Below are 17,891 nucleotides of genomic sequence, written 5' to 3' on the forward strand. Positions count from 1 at the left end.
ATTACAATATGTCTAATATTTATACATTTCCTTAGGCAAAGTATGTTTATCAAATTTATACTTATGATAAAATAACTCTATCTTGGTTGGGCAACCAGGATAGGAAAATGAAATTTCAAAAATACCTCCAGTGAAAATCTAATTTGTATTAAGTGTTAAGTGAACATAAATGAGTGTAAATGATCAGATGCTAAAGTTTCGAACAAATCCGTTACATGGCCAAAATCTGATTATCCACCTTTAATTCTACCTACACCATTAGCAATATTATAAGTCATCTTTAAGTGTACACGGTAAGGGCGAAGTTTATTACCCCCATTTCATCTAGTTCTCACCATTTATAATTGTTTTCCAATATGACACATATCTATAATTACCACTTCCCTAAGCAGGCCTTACTTGTATATCTGATGAGAGTAATTTCCAATTTAATAATAATACTCTCAAAATTGCTTTAAGGTGAGTATGCAGTCTAAACCATGTACGATATCCTATAGAGCCGAAACTTAACGTGCACTTCCTTTTTGGTATTCAGCAACGATTGTGACAACCTACAATACTTATTTGGTTTACACACTTTTTTATTCGGTTAAGTAATTTTTAAATGGTCATGCTCAGTCATACTTTGTGCATTTTTGTAACATCCCCTTTCACTATTGGTTTAACGTAAAACCGTTTAACAACCACTATTATGCCAAATGTCGAATGCTTACGCAAGTAATATAGTTCTGCACTGAATGTTTGATTGTTATGTACAAAGTGACCGTGTCAAGTCGGGACCATAGTTGATGTTTCGGTCATCTAGATAGGTAGATATGTAGACGATAGACTGTGTCCTGGCTTGACCGCTGACGATTGACCGCTATTTGAACCGTACGTTCATTTCGACATCTATATGGCCTATTTCCGCCAGATCAACGTGACCTTATCATTTATACATTGATATAAACCATGTAAACGCCAATGAGAAAATTTAGTGAATCATTTAGAATAACATTATTATAAATATAGTTATAAAAATGAAATAGCAGACGATATAACGTTAAATCTGTTACTCATATCGTATGACTTTCATGTACCGCCGGGTCACTTTGACACGGCGTAGCCTATATTCTGAACACTATTATCAGCATTGTGAAAAAATATCAACACTTGTTTACTGACTGCACACGTATTTAAAATATAAAGATATATAACTTTGGAATTTTCATTCTGCATTTACGTCTTTTATAAAGGATATAAACAGTTAAAAGCTGGAAACTCTTATATGAAATATCGACGAAAAACGCGTTTTCTGTAATACGAGCTCGGGTCATTCAAATCTAGTGTCAAAGCGTTTGAAACTATTATAATATATTAAATGTTATTTTTGGGAAATTGTATTGATACAGGAGAGTGATAATGTTTCACAAAAAGATGCAGAAGCTCGTAATTTTCGTGTAAGTATACATTTACATTTTTCTTAGTTAATTTCAGCACTCTGTAGGCATAGGAAATAGAGATCAATATAATTGCACCTTTACTAATCCTACCAGGTGTTCTGTATTACAAAAGTGGATCTATTGTGACATTTTGATACAAGCAAAACTGTATTATCTGCACTACTATTTACCTACTGGTACTTCGTTTTATTATTGGCTTGTTAAAAGTTAATTTTTTACCATATGTAAGTTGACAGAATCATAGGAACCATGTCTTGAGGGGTAAATCAAACACAAATGAATAAATCCTTAATGATTTTTTTGTGCAAAAAAGTATGATATTGTGTCTTAAACAGTTTTCATTTTCCACTCAATTGTGTAATTGCAAGGGAAGTAAACTAATAGATCTCTACTTATAAGTACTAGCCCAAGGCAAGAGTTGTCATTCTTTGTGGATCACAACTTTAAATTAAAAAATAAAACTTCTGTTATTGATATTAACAAAACTATCATAAACTTCACATTTGTGAAATCATTTTTGGTTATTTCAAGCACTTGGAAATTAATTTCTAGACTTTATTTAATGTAATTCTATCACTGAAAATTTTAAGGCCTATCTCTACACTCTGTAAATGGTGTGACTATAGAAAAAACTTTCCTCCTCAGAAAAAAAGTCTCTAAAAATTCACACACATGTAAAACGGTGAAAACTATTCAAAATGTTGCATTTAATAGTCTTAACGGCAGTACGTGTAAGTTACACAAATAAAATGCGGAAATTAACTGTGACCGACTGTAGCGTGAACTTAATTGAGAATGTTATAAATACATCCCAGTTGTTGTTTTCCTTCTTTTTTCTTTTTTTTTTATTAGCTCACCTCTCACGAAGTGACAAGGTGAGCTTTTGTGATCGCGCAGCGTCCGTCGTCCGTGCGTAAACTTTTCCTTGTGACATCTCTAGAGGTCACAGTTTTCATGGGATCTTTATGAAAATGGGTCAGAATGTTCATCTTGGTAAATTCTAGGTCAAGTTCGAAACTGGGTCACGTGCGGCCAAAAAGTAGGTCAGTAGGTCTAAAAATAGAAAAACCTTGTGACCACTCTAGAGGCAATAATTTTCAATGGATCTTCATGAAAATTGGTCAGAATGTTCATCTTGATGAATTCCTAGGTCAAGTTTGAAACTGGGTCATGTGCGGCCAATAACTAGGTCAGTAGGTCTAAAAATAGAAAAACCTTGTGACCACTCTAGAGGCCATAATTTTCAATGGATCTTCATGAAAGTTGGTCAGAATGTTCACCTTGATGATATCTAGGTTAAGTTCGAATCTGGGTCAAGTGCGGCCAAAAACTAGGTCAGTAGGTCTAAAAATAGAAAAACCTTGCGACCACTCTAGAGGCCATAATTTTCAATGGATCTTCATGAAAATTGGTCAGAATGTTCATCTTGATGATATCTAGATCAATTTCGAAACTGGGTCACGTTCGGCCAAAAACTAGGTCAGTAGGTCTAAAAATAGAAAAACCTTGTGACCTCTCTAGAGGCCATATTTTTCAATGGATCTTCATGAAAATTTGTCAGAATGTTCACCTTGATGATACCTAGGACGAGTTTAAAAGTGGGTCACGTGCTATTAAAAACTAGGTCAGTAGGTCAAATAATAGAAAAACCTTGTGACCTCTCTAGAGGCCATATTTTTCATGGGATCTGTGTGAAAGTGGGTCTGAATATTCATCTTTAGGATATCTATATCAAGTTTGAAACAGGGTCATGTGCGGTCAAAAACTAGGTCAGTAGGTCTAAAAATAGAAAAACCTTGTGACCTCTCTAGAGGCCATACTTTTCATGAGATCTTCATGAAAATTAGTGAGAATGTTCACCTTGAAGTTGGTCTGAATGTTTATCTTGATGATATCTAGGTCAAATTTGAAAGTGGGTCACGTGCCTTCAAAAACTGAGTCAGTAGGTCAAATAATAGAAAAACCTTGTGACCTCTCTAAAGGCCATATTTGTCATGGGATCTGTATGAAAGTGGGTCTGAATATTCATCTTTAGGATATCTATATCAAGTTTGAAACAGGGTCATGTGCGGTCAAAAACTAGGTCAATAGGTCTAAAAATAGAAAAACCTTGTGACCTCTCTAGAGGCCATACATGTGAATGGATCTGCATAAAAATTGGTGGGAATATTCATCTTGATGATATTTAGGTCAAGTTCTAAAGTGGGTCACGTGCCATCAAAAAATAGGTCAGTAGGTCAAATAATGTAAAAACGTTGTGATCTCTCTAGAGGCCATATTTTTCATGGGATCTGTATGAAAGTTGGTCAGAATGTTCATCTTGATGATATCTAGGTCAAGTTTGAAACTGGGTCAACTGCGGTCAGAAACTAGGTCATTAGGTCTAAAATTAGAAAAATCTTTATTTTCAATGGATCTTCATGAAAATTGATCTGAATGTTCACCTTGATGATATCTAGGTCAGTTTCGAAACTGGATCACGTGCGGTCAAAAACTAGGCCAGTAGGTATAAAAATAGAAAAACCTTGTGACCTCTCTAGAGGCCATACTTTTCATGAGATCTTCATGAAAATTAGTGAGAATGTTCACCTTGATGATATCTAGATAAAGTTCAAAACAGGGTCACGTACCTTTGAAAACTAGGTCAATAGGTCAAATAATAGAAAAACCTTGTGACCTCTCTAGAGACCATATTTTTCAATGGATCTTCATGAAAATTGGTCAGAATTTTTATCTTGATAATGTCTAGGTCAAGTTCAGAACTGGAACACATGAGCTCAAAAACTAGGTCACTATGTCAAATAATAGAAAAAACAACGTCATACTCAAAACTGGGTCATGTGGGAAGAGGTGAGCGATTCAGGACCATCATGGTCCTCTTGTTATTCGAACAAATTGAGTGAACTTCGTCCTGATCACCATGTGGTAAATATAGCCTTTTGCTAGATAACATTTTTTTACAACAAACCTTGTACTCGTTAAGGACATAGAGACGCCGGATACATTTGTAGGTGAACTTCAGCATGTAATATTTGTGAAACTTTGAATATAATTGTGCAAAGCTACTTATATCTGTGCTGTATGTGCAATCTACTTATAGGTTGATACAACAGGCATTCGGCACATTCGTTTGGTCAATAATTATGCTATATATTTTTTTTTTTTTAAAAAAAAAAAAAAACATTTATAGACAGTCCAGGACCAAAAAGAAATAAACCCAGCACCCATTTACTGTATATTGATATGTGCCGAATGCCTATGGTTGATACACTTGCTTTTTGTTTGAAAATTATCCACATTAAAGCACTTTTTAACGGTACGTCATCTGTAACTGTGACATACCTGGTATGAAATGGAAAATATTGAAGGATGTTCTATTATAACGTAATCGGGATAGAAAATCCATATATCAGTAGTTAGGCCTAAAAAATTCTTTGTTTCCAGTAACATGCTCAAAAAACAATTAGGGTAGGTAGGTCGGAATTTTTTTGTGTGAAAAAATGAATACAGACCTTTAGAGCATCAATAAGTTGATTTCTAACATCACTGACCATTTTTAAAGCATAAAAAGTGCAGTTTTGCAACTTCCTGTTAAAAAGTTGAAAAAAAAAATCTCCAATGCCATAAAAACATTAAGGGTCGGGCCAAAAATTTAGGGTAGGTTGGATACCGGAAACAAACATTTTTTTTACGCCTTATGGGTTTGCTGTATGGGACTTTTGATTTAAGGGTTACCTTATTGTAACCGGCGTTACGGTTCAAATACAATAATTTAATAACAACAGAATTATTGTCCGCCCTTGCGGGGGTTGTCCTTGTGGAGGTTGGGATGAGTTGTACGCATTCCAAAAAAAGAGATTGTGTCCGCTTTTCACTGAAATATATCTATATTTAGCTGAGATAACAAAAATGCAGGTGTGGAGTTTGTAAAGTTGTTAAAAATGGTCAATCAGATTGCAAAATGTTTTGACATTTTTCAATTTCCTTAAATTCTGTCAAATAATTATCTTAATTAACCAAAAAGACCTATTTCACAGTGTTAGATTCCTATTACAAATGTATGTTTTATTGATTTTTATGACATTTTATAAATAACCACCTTTACAATGAATTTATTTGAAAAGCTGAGCATTTCTTTGTATTTGAATATAATTTCTAGTTTTACATTTACGTTTCGAGATATTTCAACAATCTGAACCAAATACATGTTTTTACAATAAAATTGTGTCATTTAGTTGCACAGAGTAGCACAACAAACCAAGATAAGGAAAGTGAGGTAATAATTTTTTAAAATTGCATTTTTACTGAATTTTAGCTAAATAATCAGCTGTTAATGCAAATCTTTAATCTAGGCATAGGAAATAGAGATCAATATAATTGCACCTTTACTAATCCTACCAGGTGTTCTGTATTACAAAAGTGGATCTATTGTGACATTTTGATACAAGCAAAACTGTATTATCTGCACTACTATTTACCTACTGGTACTTCGTTTTATTATTGGCTTGTTAAAAGTTAATTTTTTACCATATGTAAGTTGACAGAATCATAGGAACCATGTCTTGAGGGGTAAATCAAACACAAATGAATAAATCCTTAATGATTTTTTTGTGCAAAAAAGTATGATATTGTGTCTTAAACAGTTTTCATTTTCCACTCAATTGTGTAATTGCAAGGGAAGTAAACTAATAGATCTCTACTTATAAGTACTAGCCCAAGGCAAGAGTTGTCATTCTTTGTGGATCACAACTTTAAATTAAAAAATAAAACTTCTGTTATTGATATTAACAAAACTATCATAAACTTCACATTTGTGAAATCATTTTTGGTTATTTCAAGCACTTGGAAATTAATTTCTAGACTTTATTTAATGTAATTCTATCACTGAAAATTTTAAGGCCTATCTCTATTTAATCTTTAATCTTAATACACTTGACTGAGCAGGTAATGGATACATGGGTACTGCCAAAGGCATCTGAATACCAGTAGGGCGCCGCCATCTTGGACTCATGCATATTCATTACAAATAGCCTCTCAAGTTTAATTACTGACAGACTATAAGTTACGGAAACATAAGAATTAGTTGTTTTTATTACTTTTTACGATGAAAATCGAAAAGCGTTTGTAACGCTTTACTGGAGGTAAACTGCTTCGATTATAAATATCTATATTCAGCGCGCATTGAACACTAAATCCACCATAGCGCTATTGCTAGCGGCAGCGGAAAACTGTTTTCTTGCCGCGACGGTTCGGGTTCGATTCTCGACGCGGTCATCTTTTTTTCTTGATTCGGCATTTTTAAAATAGCTTAGAAACAAAAACTCATATTCTAATGTTCATAATATGGATTTGAAAGAAAGATAATTTTTAGCCAAAATCTGGAGGTCAGTGCCTTTAACATACTAAATGTTTATTTTTTTACACATATGGATTGGAACATAATTATGTATCTACTTATAGTTTAAATGTATATCATTGTTTGAACCTGTCAAATCTTTAAAGGCACTGACCTCCATAATTTGGCTAAAACGACCTTTCTTTAAAATGGGTGTTTCAGACATGTTATGGGCCATATTATGAACATTAGAATACTATAGTTTTTGTTTCTAAACTATCTTAAAAATGCCTGATCAAAACAAATGCCCGAGTCATGAAACGAACCCGTGCCGCCTCGGTAATAAAAAACTTTCGGGCGCTCTCGGCCAGTACACTACGGAGGAATACGTACTTAATGAAGCTTTTCAATTTAATAATAACAATTAATTTTCATGTGTTTCTTATGGTGGCATATTTTTGCCACGAGATAGCCAGATACCTATCGATTTACTTCAAAAAATTATCTTGATAAAGCGAAGATTTCTGAAAAGAGTATCTCAATACTCGAAGGTTTCCTGGAAATATTATTGCGATAATTTGCATTATTATCTCGATAACGTTTAGCTGCGGTTATCTCGATACTTTCAGAAATCATGTTGATATTTCGAACTTTTCTGAAAAGTTTATTTCAACAGCCTAAAGTTTCCTGGAAATAAAGAGTATATCTAGAAAAAAAATATTGCGATAACGTTTTCAGAAAAATGCATAACTTTGCTTGAAAGCTTAATATAATATCGTGATAACTACCCAGCATCTCGTGGTAGTTCAAAGCATAAACGTGAAATTTTGCGCTAAAACTATTTCAGGAAATAAATAAAAATATTATGAACACATTTTCTGGAAAGTTTACAATATTATTTTTAATAAAATCTAAGTAAAGTTTTAATCTAGGTCATCTGTTGTTTAAATCTAGGTCACTAGGTCAAATCATAGAAAAAAAAAACACTCAGGAAGCTACACTTTTCCACCAGATGTTCATGAAACTTGTCACGATATTTGTCTGTCTTCGTGAAATCTAGTTTAAGTTCAAAACTGAGTCATCTGAGGTAAAAGAAAACTAGGTCATTAGGTCAGTTTATTGAAAAAATCTTGGTTACATACTACAGGCCATATTTTATAACTGATCTTTATAGATTTTTGTCAGAATGTCTGCCTTTATAAAATGTAGTTAAAGTTCAAAAACCGGACACCTAAAACTGGAAACTAGGTCATAAGGTCACATAGTTGAAAATCTTGGTTAATAATCTTCCTGTTTTAAATAAAGCACGGTCAGAATGTTATGTTGTAATGAAATGTAGGTCAAACTGGATACTAGGTTCCCTAGGGTAAGACCTAGGTCAGATGGCCGATACAAGGCCTTTTGGTCCTCTGTTTTTTTTTTTTTTGTTTGTTTTTTTTTTTCGCTTTTGTTCAGGTCATTACCTTGAACCTTTCCTTAAAACAAAAATACTTGACAGTGATTATTTATCATTTATTACCAGTATAACCCTGTATCAGTGGATACGTATGAAACAAAGATTGTTATCAGGATAAAGCGGACTGTATGAAGATAACAAGTAAACACGATTTTGTAACCGGATGCCACAGACCTACGAATTAGCAATGGTTATAAAGGAAGTCACATAGATAAGCGTCATTTTAAAGGCTCATAATGCCTTTGTTTAAAACGTGGCTGCCACTTTTTCCGTTATGAGCATAAAATATATCATTTCATGTTAAATCCTATTTAAAAAGAATTGTTTTCTCTATTATTTGTCAAAGTTTGAATATTTATTAGCAAAGTAGAAAAGTTAATTGAATCTATTGTACGACCCTTTATGTTAAACTGTAAAAGTTCATGTGCAATATTAAAAGCAGCAGTTTTCTAACCATATAATTATGCATAACCTCGATTTGGACAGCTGTATCATCTGTTTTTAAAATGAAATTTAAGGCCTTATGGAACTTTAATTAACCAGTTCAAAATAACTTGATCATTGACTTACCATGAATAAAATCAGTTATATCACTTACGGCCTATGCCACCTAATTATGCAAAATACTAACGTGCGTACAATGTATTTCTTTCGTTTTTTTTATACGCCCGAAGGGACGTATTATGTTATACCCCTTGTGTCCGTCTGTCCGTCCGTTCGTTAGCAATTTCGTGTCCGCTGTGTAACTCTTGAATCCCTTGAGGGACTTCAAAGAAACTTGACACAAGTGTTCACCACATCGGGACGATGCTAGTGTTTTGTAACCGTTTTGTTCAGATACAACTGTGATAAGAATTACTTTTTTTACATCTTTTTCAGTGACTGATGTTCGATTAAAGTTTACTTAATCATTAATCTTTTTTCATAGACTACTGTTCGAATAAAAACATTGTTTACTTAAAGGGAAAGGCAACGTTGTTCTTACATTAATTTCGTCGGCTGGGATTTCTTAAATTATTTGAGGAATCGAAAGAATTTTCAAAATCGGAGTAGAAATGAGAAAGTTATGAGCATTTAAATATTTAGTCAAATTGGCGGCCATTTTGTGTCCATGGCAACAAAAAAAATGGTGGATTTATTAAATTTTTAGATACACATTTGAACTGTATTTTCTTATTTCTGTAAAATAATTTATCTACTTTTTCCAGCTATAATGAAAGAAATCATCAGCAGTGTGTAAATGACGTCATAAACACACTAAAATGGCTGCCTCCATGATCAGCCATTTTCTTAAATTTCGAACTGCCATATCTTTTTCAATAGTGGTCCGATTTTAAAAATTCTTTCAGCGTTAGGAAAAGGCTTGGCGATGGCTTTCATATAGAATTAATTTGTTATCAGGCTTTCCTTACCCTTTAATCCTAAAATGTCGACCCCTAAAGCAGTTATTGGTTTAAAACGCAAAGTATTTTTCCGCAACGTCTGTTTTTATGTACATAACTTTGGGAAATGTTAAAGGAAAAGCGTATGGCTGGCTTAGTTACGTTGGAAAAATGGCAATGCACCCACTGAATCAAGTAAAATACTGTAACAAATAAATTATTCATTAATTGTAGTAATATTCATAAACCATTAAATTAGTGTTCCGTCCTAAAATAATATATGGTTATACATGTAACAAGCATGGGCGTAGGAGCGAGTTTAACTTTGGGGGCAAACCTTTTCGACGGGTTTGTGTGTGGGGGGTGGAGGGGGGCGGCGGCAAGGTATCCCCGGTGCATTATTCATGACAAAGCCTTGTACATGCGCCATACGCCCCCTCAAGCCTCCATGTTTTAGCAATCATTGAGTTATTCTGATGATACACATACAACTAGGCACTGCGGAACTGTCTTAATCAGTCATATTACCATATGTATTGTTCTAATTAAGTGTGTCATTTTTTTACATTCTTCTGTTGAAGCCCTGGACATACAATCAATTAGCGCTGCATTTGTCTAATTGTGATATAAAGTTTTGGAAATATCATTTCCCTTGAATGGACAATGAAAAACAAAAAAAAATACATAACGTTTACATGCGTAAACAGGCTTAATAGTTACATAGATTTTACAGACGCTCAAACTGGAACTGTGATTGCGCTCAATGATATATTATTTTTATAAAATGTAATCAAACAATCCTTGGCGTGCCGCGTACAGATTTCAGTACTCACACTACAGAAAGAGACAAGTCAGAATACAAGGGAAGGCCAAATGCAAATCAGAAATCAGGTTGAAAAAAATTATATGATGCTAAGTAAATATTATATTAGACTGCAAGTTATATCTCTTTTCCAAAATATTGGGGGCGGGGGGCAAACTATAGTTAGTTTGGCCCCACCTGTCCTAGCTTTTGGGGGGGCCTGGCTCCAGCACCCCCCCCCCCCCCCCCCCCTTGCTCCTACGCCTATGACAGGTATTGACAATAAGCAATTCTCACAGCTTCCAACACACACATGCTTTGAAGAGAACAGCATACAAATAGGTTACAGTATTTTTCCGATAATTTAAGCATGAAATCAAATTGAAAGTCACAGTATTGTGGATCGGCAGTACGTAACATCGTTTCTCAAAGTTCATATAGGGGAGGTACATTATTATGATAAAAAACCACTTTACCACATAATCTAATAATTTATAAACTTATTGCACAAATTCAAAACTTCTTATTAGAGAGAGCTTACTGGCGATCGGCAAACAAACAAATAAACAAATAGACAGGAAGTGACTTAATCGGACGGACGGACATTTAAGTTGTAGTCAATATTATTTATTGCGTCATCACCATGTATCATCGGTCCTTCTCATTGCGTTAATCATTGTGTGTAGTGGAAAGAACAGAACATTGGTCATACTATGATTGCTCCATCACATGTGACTTTTCTAAACCGTCCTGTAAAGGAAAACAGGTCATGCTGCGCTTTCATAGCGGCTACAATGCTTCACTAATCATTGTTTTATGTCATTCCAATTATGTTTCCTTTCATTCCCTACAAAGGTAGCTGTTTTCGGATTGAAATCAGTAGTATACTTCGGATAGTTGGGCAGCCTGCCTCCGAGGCTCCGAGGCTAATACGTGACCTATGACGTCATCAATGACCGCACACGAACAATGGGGAGGGTATCCTATGACCGCGCAGGAACAATGGGGAGGGTATCCTATGACCGCGCAGGAACAATGGGGCGGTATCCTATGACCGCGCACGAACAATAGGAGCCTCGGAGGCGAGATTATCACATTACGCGGAAAAACCCATGACGTCACAATCGCGCAACAAGATGGCGGACGGGTCAATGCTCTAGAACAATGGGGAGCCGCACCCAACATTCCAAACTAATAATAGAGACAAGGTGAGTCAATAGGAAATTACCATGACGTCACTGCCGCACCCAACATTCCGCTACTATCCGGTTTATCTATTTTTAGACAATAGAGGGTATTATATAACGTTATTCCTTTTATTGTCAACCTATGTTAATATTTCATTGTTTGAATCAAAGTCCACTTTCTGCAATTTACAGTATTCTTACTGCTGCTAATGCTGATAAATAATGCTTTGTTCTGCTATAAACTTCCATGTTTTGACAGATTAGACACCTACAATTTCATGAGTTTAGTTAAAAAATGGATATCGTTTCAAATGAAGGTTCAGGCGTACAGGTTTCACTAAATGCGGCGCGTTTGTGTCATCTTCATGCTTTATGTGTATTTCCAATTCCCGAATTTCTTTGGTTCTCACAGGTAGGTAGTAAGGAGCGTCAGTGTGTAATCCCACCCACTTGTCTTGTTTTTCTCAAGTCGTCGCAGCAAAGGACGAGCTGTGCCTTTCACGATACTTTCATCACAAATATCTGAATATACGTAAAGCCCATTACTAGATTTCGATTTCACTTTTTCCCTAGCATGAAACTCGATTAGAGCCACTTTCCATATGCCTTCTAAATATAAAGGCTCATTCAATCGTATTTTGAAATGGCTAGTATCATTGTTTACAAAATAGGCATCACTTTCGTCACTTTGTAAATATATGTATATGTTACTCATCATGTTGACTTTGTCGGTCAATAAATTCGATCCACTCACTCCAACTGTCTAGAGTATTATGATTACTGTTAAGACTATGTCGAGATATATACTCGAGCTTTCCAAAAATGTCAAAAACCCGGAATGTCAAATTTGACCCTAAATCACCGTTCTAGGAGGATAAAACAATGAAATATTAACATAGGTTGACAATAAAAGGAAAAACGTTATATAATACCCTCTATTGTCTAAAAATAGATAAACCGAGTAGTAACGGAATGTTGGGTGCGGCCGTGACGTCATGGTAATTTCCTGTTGACTCACCTACTATTTTGTTCTTTGGAATGTTGGGTGCGGCTTCCCATTGTTCTAGGGCATTGACCCGTCCGCCATCTTGTTGCGCGATTGTGACGTCATGGGTTTTTCCGCGTAACGTGATAACCTCGCCTCCGAGGCTTCTATTGTTCGTGCGCGGTCATAGGATACCGCCCCATTGTTCCTGCGCGGTCATAGGATACCCTCCCCATTGTTCGTGCGCAGTCATTGATGACGTCATAGGGTCACATGATAGCCTCGGAGCCTCGGAGGCAGGCTGTCCAACTGTCCGAAGTCTACTACTGAAATCTGCGTATGTTCGCACATAGCTCCTATATTGTCGTTTTATAGCTACCCAAAGAGCTATCAAGGTACCATTATTTCATACAGGGAGCTCTATTCGAATGGAGCCAGATACAATGTGATAGGTATTACTAGTATAATTGAGCTCCGCTTGTCGAAGATTCGTTTCTGTAGTGTAATGGAAAGGATATTGTGCTGCGTCTTTCTTCAGATACACATTCAGATCTTACTATAGCATTTTGCAAATTTTCACACTGTCTATGATGTCCGCACCTGTAACGTAATAAAACTTATAAGCGTCTGAGGGCCCTTTCACGATTCCGTAGAATCAACATTTATTACACGAAATTCATTTTTTCTGAAATGTCTAAGTCTGCAGCTCTCAAATATGGAAATATCTTACATCAGAGACATACACTGACAATTTCAGACAACAATCAAAAACGTCCTTTTGAACGATTTGACGATGTTCCAACAATCTCCATAACCTTAGGACGGCCAGCACATATTTATGCAACCTCGCCAGGTATATGTATGTTTTTGACAACACAGGAAATGACGTCACTCGACCTTCAGCTATTTCCGGAAGTAAATAAAATGAAAGTAGAAATGCTAAACTTGAAAACGAAAGCCGCATTTTGATTCGTAGATAGTCGGGGGTCACGCGCAGCGGTCACCCCGTCTAAATGTATGCGCGTGGACTTCTTTTTTTTTCTTTTTCTTTTTTGCTATTGGGGAGCCAATTTTCAGCACTTTATCACGAATTGAAATTACCTGGGCTTTAGTACAGCATGTCAGCTTTTAATCTATGAAAAAATATTTGAACTCTGGATAAACACAAATCCCACAGGGGTCCGTAACGGACCAAGTTTACATTGATAACTTTCGAACTTCATCAAATCGCTCTAAATGTCATTTTTGATTTTGTCTGAGAGTGTCAGTGTATGCCTCAGATGTAATATAACCGTATTTGAGACCTGCAGACCTAGACATTTCAGAAATATTTTCAAAATAAGTTTCGTGTAATAAATGTTGTTTCTACGAAAGCGTGAAAGGGCCATCAGACACTAATACGTTTTAGTACGTTAAGGCTGCGGAAAGGATATACACTTGCTCCGTTACGGACCCCTGCGGGATTTATAAAATATTTTCTCGTAGATGAAAAGCTGAGATGTCGTGCTAAAGCCCAGATATTTTAAATCGTCAGAAATGGGTGAAAATTTACTCCCTATTTGCAAAAAGAAAAAGAAGTCCACGCGCATACATTTCGAAGGGGTGACCCCTGCGCGTGACCCCTGACTATCGATCAACGCAAATTCGACCTTGGTTGTCTACTATCATTTTCTTTACTGCGGGAATAGGTTGTCAAACACATACCTATGTGCTGCAGCCGTTTGAAGTGTATTCGTTTTATATGACATAATTATTAAACTTCAGTGTGTTTATTAATGTTTGAGGTAATCAGATGTAGACCAGTTTGCATATGAAAGTAACGAGTGAATATACCACAGAAGGAGGTGTGTCTGTTGATTTTGTACTAGAATATGATTAGATGTCAACACCTTTTTTTGAAAGGGCACGAAAATTTGTTATCAGTTTCTTCCCTCATATATTTAGATATTGAACTATGTTATATGGCTGAAGACTTAAAATGAATACAGTTATTTGATGGCACGGTTTCATTTTAACTTTGAAATGCCATCAGCGTATTGAACCTTTACCCAGCTAAATTTCTAAAACGGACTGGTCTGTCATTCTGGACAGTTCCATTTATTATTCGAAGGGATGTTCACTGAACAATACTGACTGAATAGCGAACAGTGCAGGCACGGATCTTGGTCTGCACTGGTCGCAAATGCAGAATCACTTGCTGCCGGCAGGCTAAAGGTTAAAAAAGATCTGCTTTCAGTAATTCTTAGATACTGGCAAAAACATGGCGTGTTTGCATTTATGGCAGATAGATTCTCAATATAACTAGAGCTCCGCCTAACATAAAACCAAGCTATATTAATTAGATAGATCAAATATTTCTATTTATGTAATAAGTTCCGCATATTGTCAACAATAGATTTAGCAGACGTTGTTAGCTCACCTATCACGAAGTGACAAGGTGAGCTATTGTGACCGCTTGATGTCTGTAGTGCGTAGTGCGTAGTGCGTCGTCCGTCAACAATTTCTAAAAAACTCTTCTTCTTGAAAACCATTGGTCAGAATAACACCAAACTTCACAGGAATGATCCTTGGGTGGCCCCCTTTCAAATTTTTCAAAGAATTGAATTCCATGCAGAACTCTGGTTGCCATGGCAACCGAAAGGAAAAACTTTAAAAAATCTTCTTGTCCAAAACCACAGGGCCTAGGGCTTTGATATCTGGTGTGTAGCATCATCTAGTGGTCCTCTACCAAAATTATTCAAATTATCCCCCTAGGGTCAAATATGGCCCCACCCCGGGGGTCACATGGTTTATATAGACTTATATAGGGAAAACTTTGAAAATTTTCTTGTACAAAACCACATGGCCTAGGGCTTTGATATTTGGTATGTAGCGTCATCTAGTGGTCCTCTACCAAGATTGTTCAAATTATTCCCCTCTGGTCAAATATGGCCCCGCCCCGGGGTCCCAAGTTTTACATAGACTTATATAAAAAAAAAAAAGCTTTAAAAATCTTCTTGTCTGAAACCATACGACCTAGGCTTTTGATATTTGGTATGATGCATTGTCTAGCAGTCCTCTACCAAAATTGTTCAAATTATGCCCCTGGGGTTAAAAGAGGTCCCACCCTGGGGTCACTTAGTTATTATGTGAGTTATATAGGAAAATTACTTAAAAAAACATCTGATCCTATTTCCAAGACTGTTTTATTATAATTACCTGATGACCCCAAGTGATATGATGTCACTTGACTGTGACCTTGACCTACTGACCTACTTTCTTGTTTTTTAAGATACAGCCTTGAAATTTTGATGACATACACAGTTTTGCACACAAATCGTAACACTGAATTTCATTGACCATGAATGTGACCTACTGGCTTTTTTAATATTTTGTCATCAGCTTGACATTTGAAACATGTAGCTCATATTACTCAGGTGAGCGATCCAGGGTCATCATGACCCTCTTGTTTAAGATACAGCCTTGAAATTTTGATAGCTTACACAGTTTTGCACACAAATTGTAAAACTGAATTTCACTGACCATGAATGTGACCTGCTGACTTTCTTAATATTTTATCTTCAATTTGACATTTGAAACATGTAGCTCATATTACTCAGGTGAGCGTCTTAGGGCAACTATGACCCTCTTGTTTTTAAATATTACATCACCACAATATTAGACAGTGCTATGAGATCTGACGTCAGATAAAGCTATTGCATTTTCTTAACATTTTTTTAGAAAACGCAAATTCACTTCTTTTTCTAACTAAAAAGACAAAAAATAATATGTTTAACACATTATGATCAAGAAAATATAGAAAGGGTGTGTAAATGACATCATTAACACTAAAATGGCTGCTCCAATGGTATAGCCATGTTTCCTTAAATTCAAGCTGTCTTATCCTTTTCAGAAGTATTCCGTTTCGAAAAATACTTTCAGCAGTGTGTTTAGCTGGACAATGACTTTCGTATAAAACACACTTAATTCTCCTTTAAATCGCAGAAAAAGGTAGTCTAATGCGTTTTGTCCGATTAGGCCTAGATATGGAAAATCGAGATAAATATCTTATCATCTAGTGCTGTGACAATGAAAGTATGCATTGATCGAAAAACGGTTAGTGTGACCTAAAGTTATAATATAAGCCATTTGTAACACATGAATGATAAAGTTTTAGTAATTTAATACGTGCATTAATGCACACATCAGAAGAAGATAATATGTTTACATACACACTAATCGAAAACAAAACAAAATTCTTTTTCTTGTCATAACATAGAAAGAACATTTTATATTTGGATTGAAAATTTAATATTTACACCTCTGCAGCCGTATTAAGGACAATTGCCCGTAACATTCACCTGTATTTTGTGATTTTCTAAAAAATGTGTAGAGGTCATATAAAATTTTGTAATTTTAAAGATATTTTCAGGACGTTAGAAGTTTCAGTAAGTATATAACCAGTAAAAACAGTCGTATAAATTGTATCAATATGTATAAAGGTATTTGAGGAAGGAAACAATTAATTCATAATTTGTTGTTGTTGTTGTTGCTGCTGCTGTTTGTGTTTTTGCTTTGTTTTAGTTGTTGTTTTGTTGTTGTTATTGTTGAGGTTGTTTTACTCTTTCGGACCGACATAGTATTTGGCATAATTTAAAGCTTCATGGGGTTTTGTGGTGGTTGCAGACCCGAAGTAATTCTTACGGAATTATTTTTATGTCCAGGTGGAAACTACTTGAGTAGCTTCGTTACTAGTCTGTGTTCAGACCCTATGTTTTGTTCAAAGGAGATAACTCCTAAGGCTATTCAAATTTTGTATAATTATGTCCGTTGTCTTCTCAACAGAGCCAAGACTGATGAAGTCAGAATTTTTTACAAAATTATTTTTTTTCTGAAAAAAAAAAAAGATTATCTAGTCGGTAGCCAGACTACTTCATTACATTATAAGTTCGGTTCCAAACTACGAACATGGCTCGAACTCAAAATGAATGGTTTCATGGACGAATCTGGCATATAAATGTGCTTACTTATTGGTGGACTGTTTTGTTTTTTTTTCATTTTCAATGTATCCAAATGGTACGAAAATATAAAGAAAATAATGCTCATTTTTGTCTGGGAAGGCCAACAGTCTAATGTTGTTAAAACCTGTGGCCGAACCCTTTTGCTTTTATATATAAGCTGTATATCCACGCATTTATGAAATCGCCTTTTGTATGCATGTCTTGTAAATTTGCATCGCCGTCAGAAGAAAGCAATAAAATATTATTTAACTTAAACTGTTTTCCGTAGATTAGAAAAACGGGAAGTTTTTGCTTAAATAACA

The 17,891-nt window shown here is 35.4% G+C and overlaps 1 protein-coding gene across 1 annotated transcript in view; it reads left to right on the forward strand.

The window, feature by feature from the left end:
- Nucleotides 1-974: 974 nt before the first annotated feature.
- Nucleotides 975-17,891, forward strand: part of LOC123526446 (estrogen receptor-like) — a 61,671-nt gene continuing 44,754 nt past the window's right edge. Inside the window, exon 1 of the mRNA XM_045305607.2 lies at nucleotides 975-1,439. The gene's annotated coding sequence lies outside the window, so the exon portion shown is untranslated. The remainder of the gene's footprint in view (nucleotides 1,440-17,891) is intronic.

This window comes from Mercenaria mercenaria, chromosome 1 (genome assembly GCF_021730395.1).
Source record: "Mercenaria mercenaria strain notata chromosome 1, MADL_Memer_1, whole genome shotgun sequence".
NCBI classification, from domain to species: domain Eukaryota; kingdom Metazoa; phylum Mollusca; class Bivalvia; order Venerida; family Veneridae; genus Mercenaria; species Mercenaria mercenaria.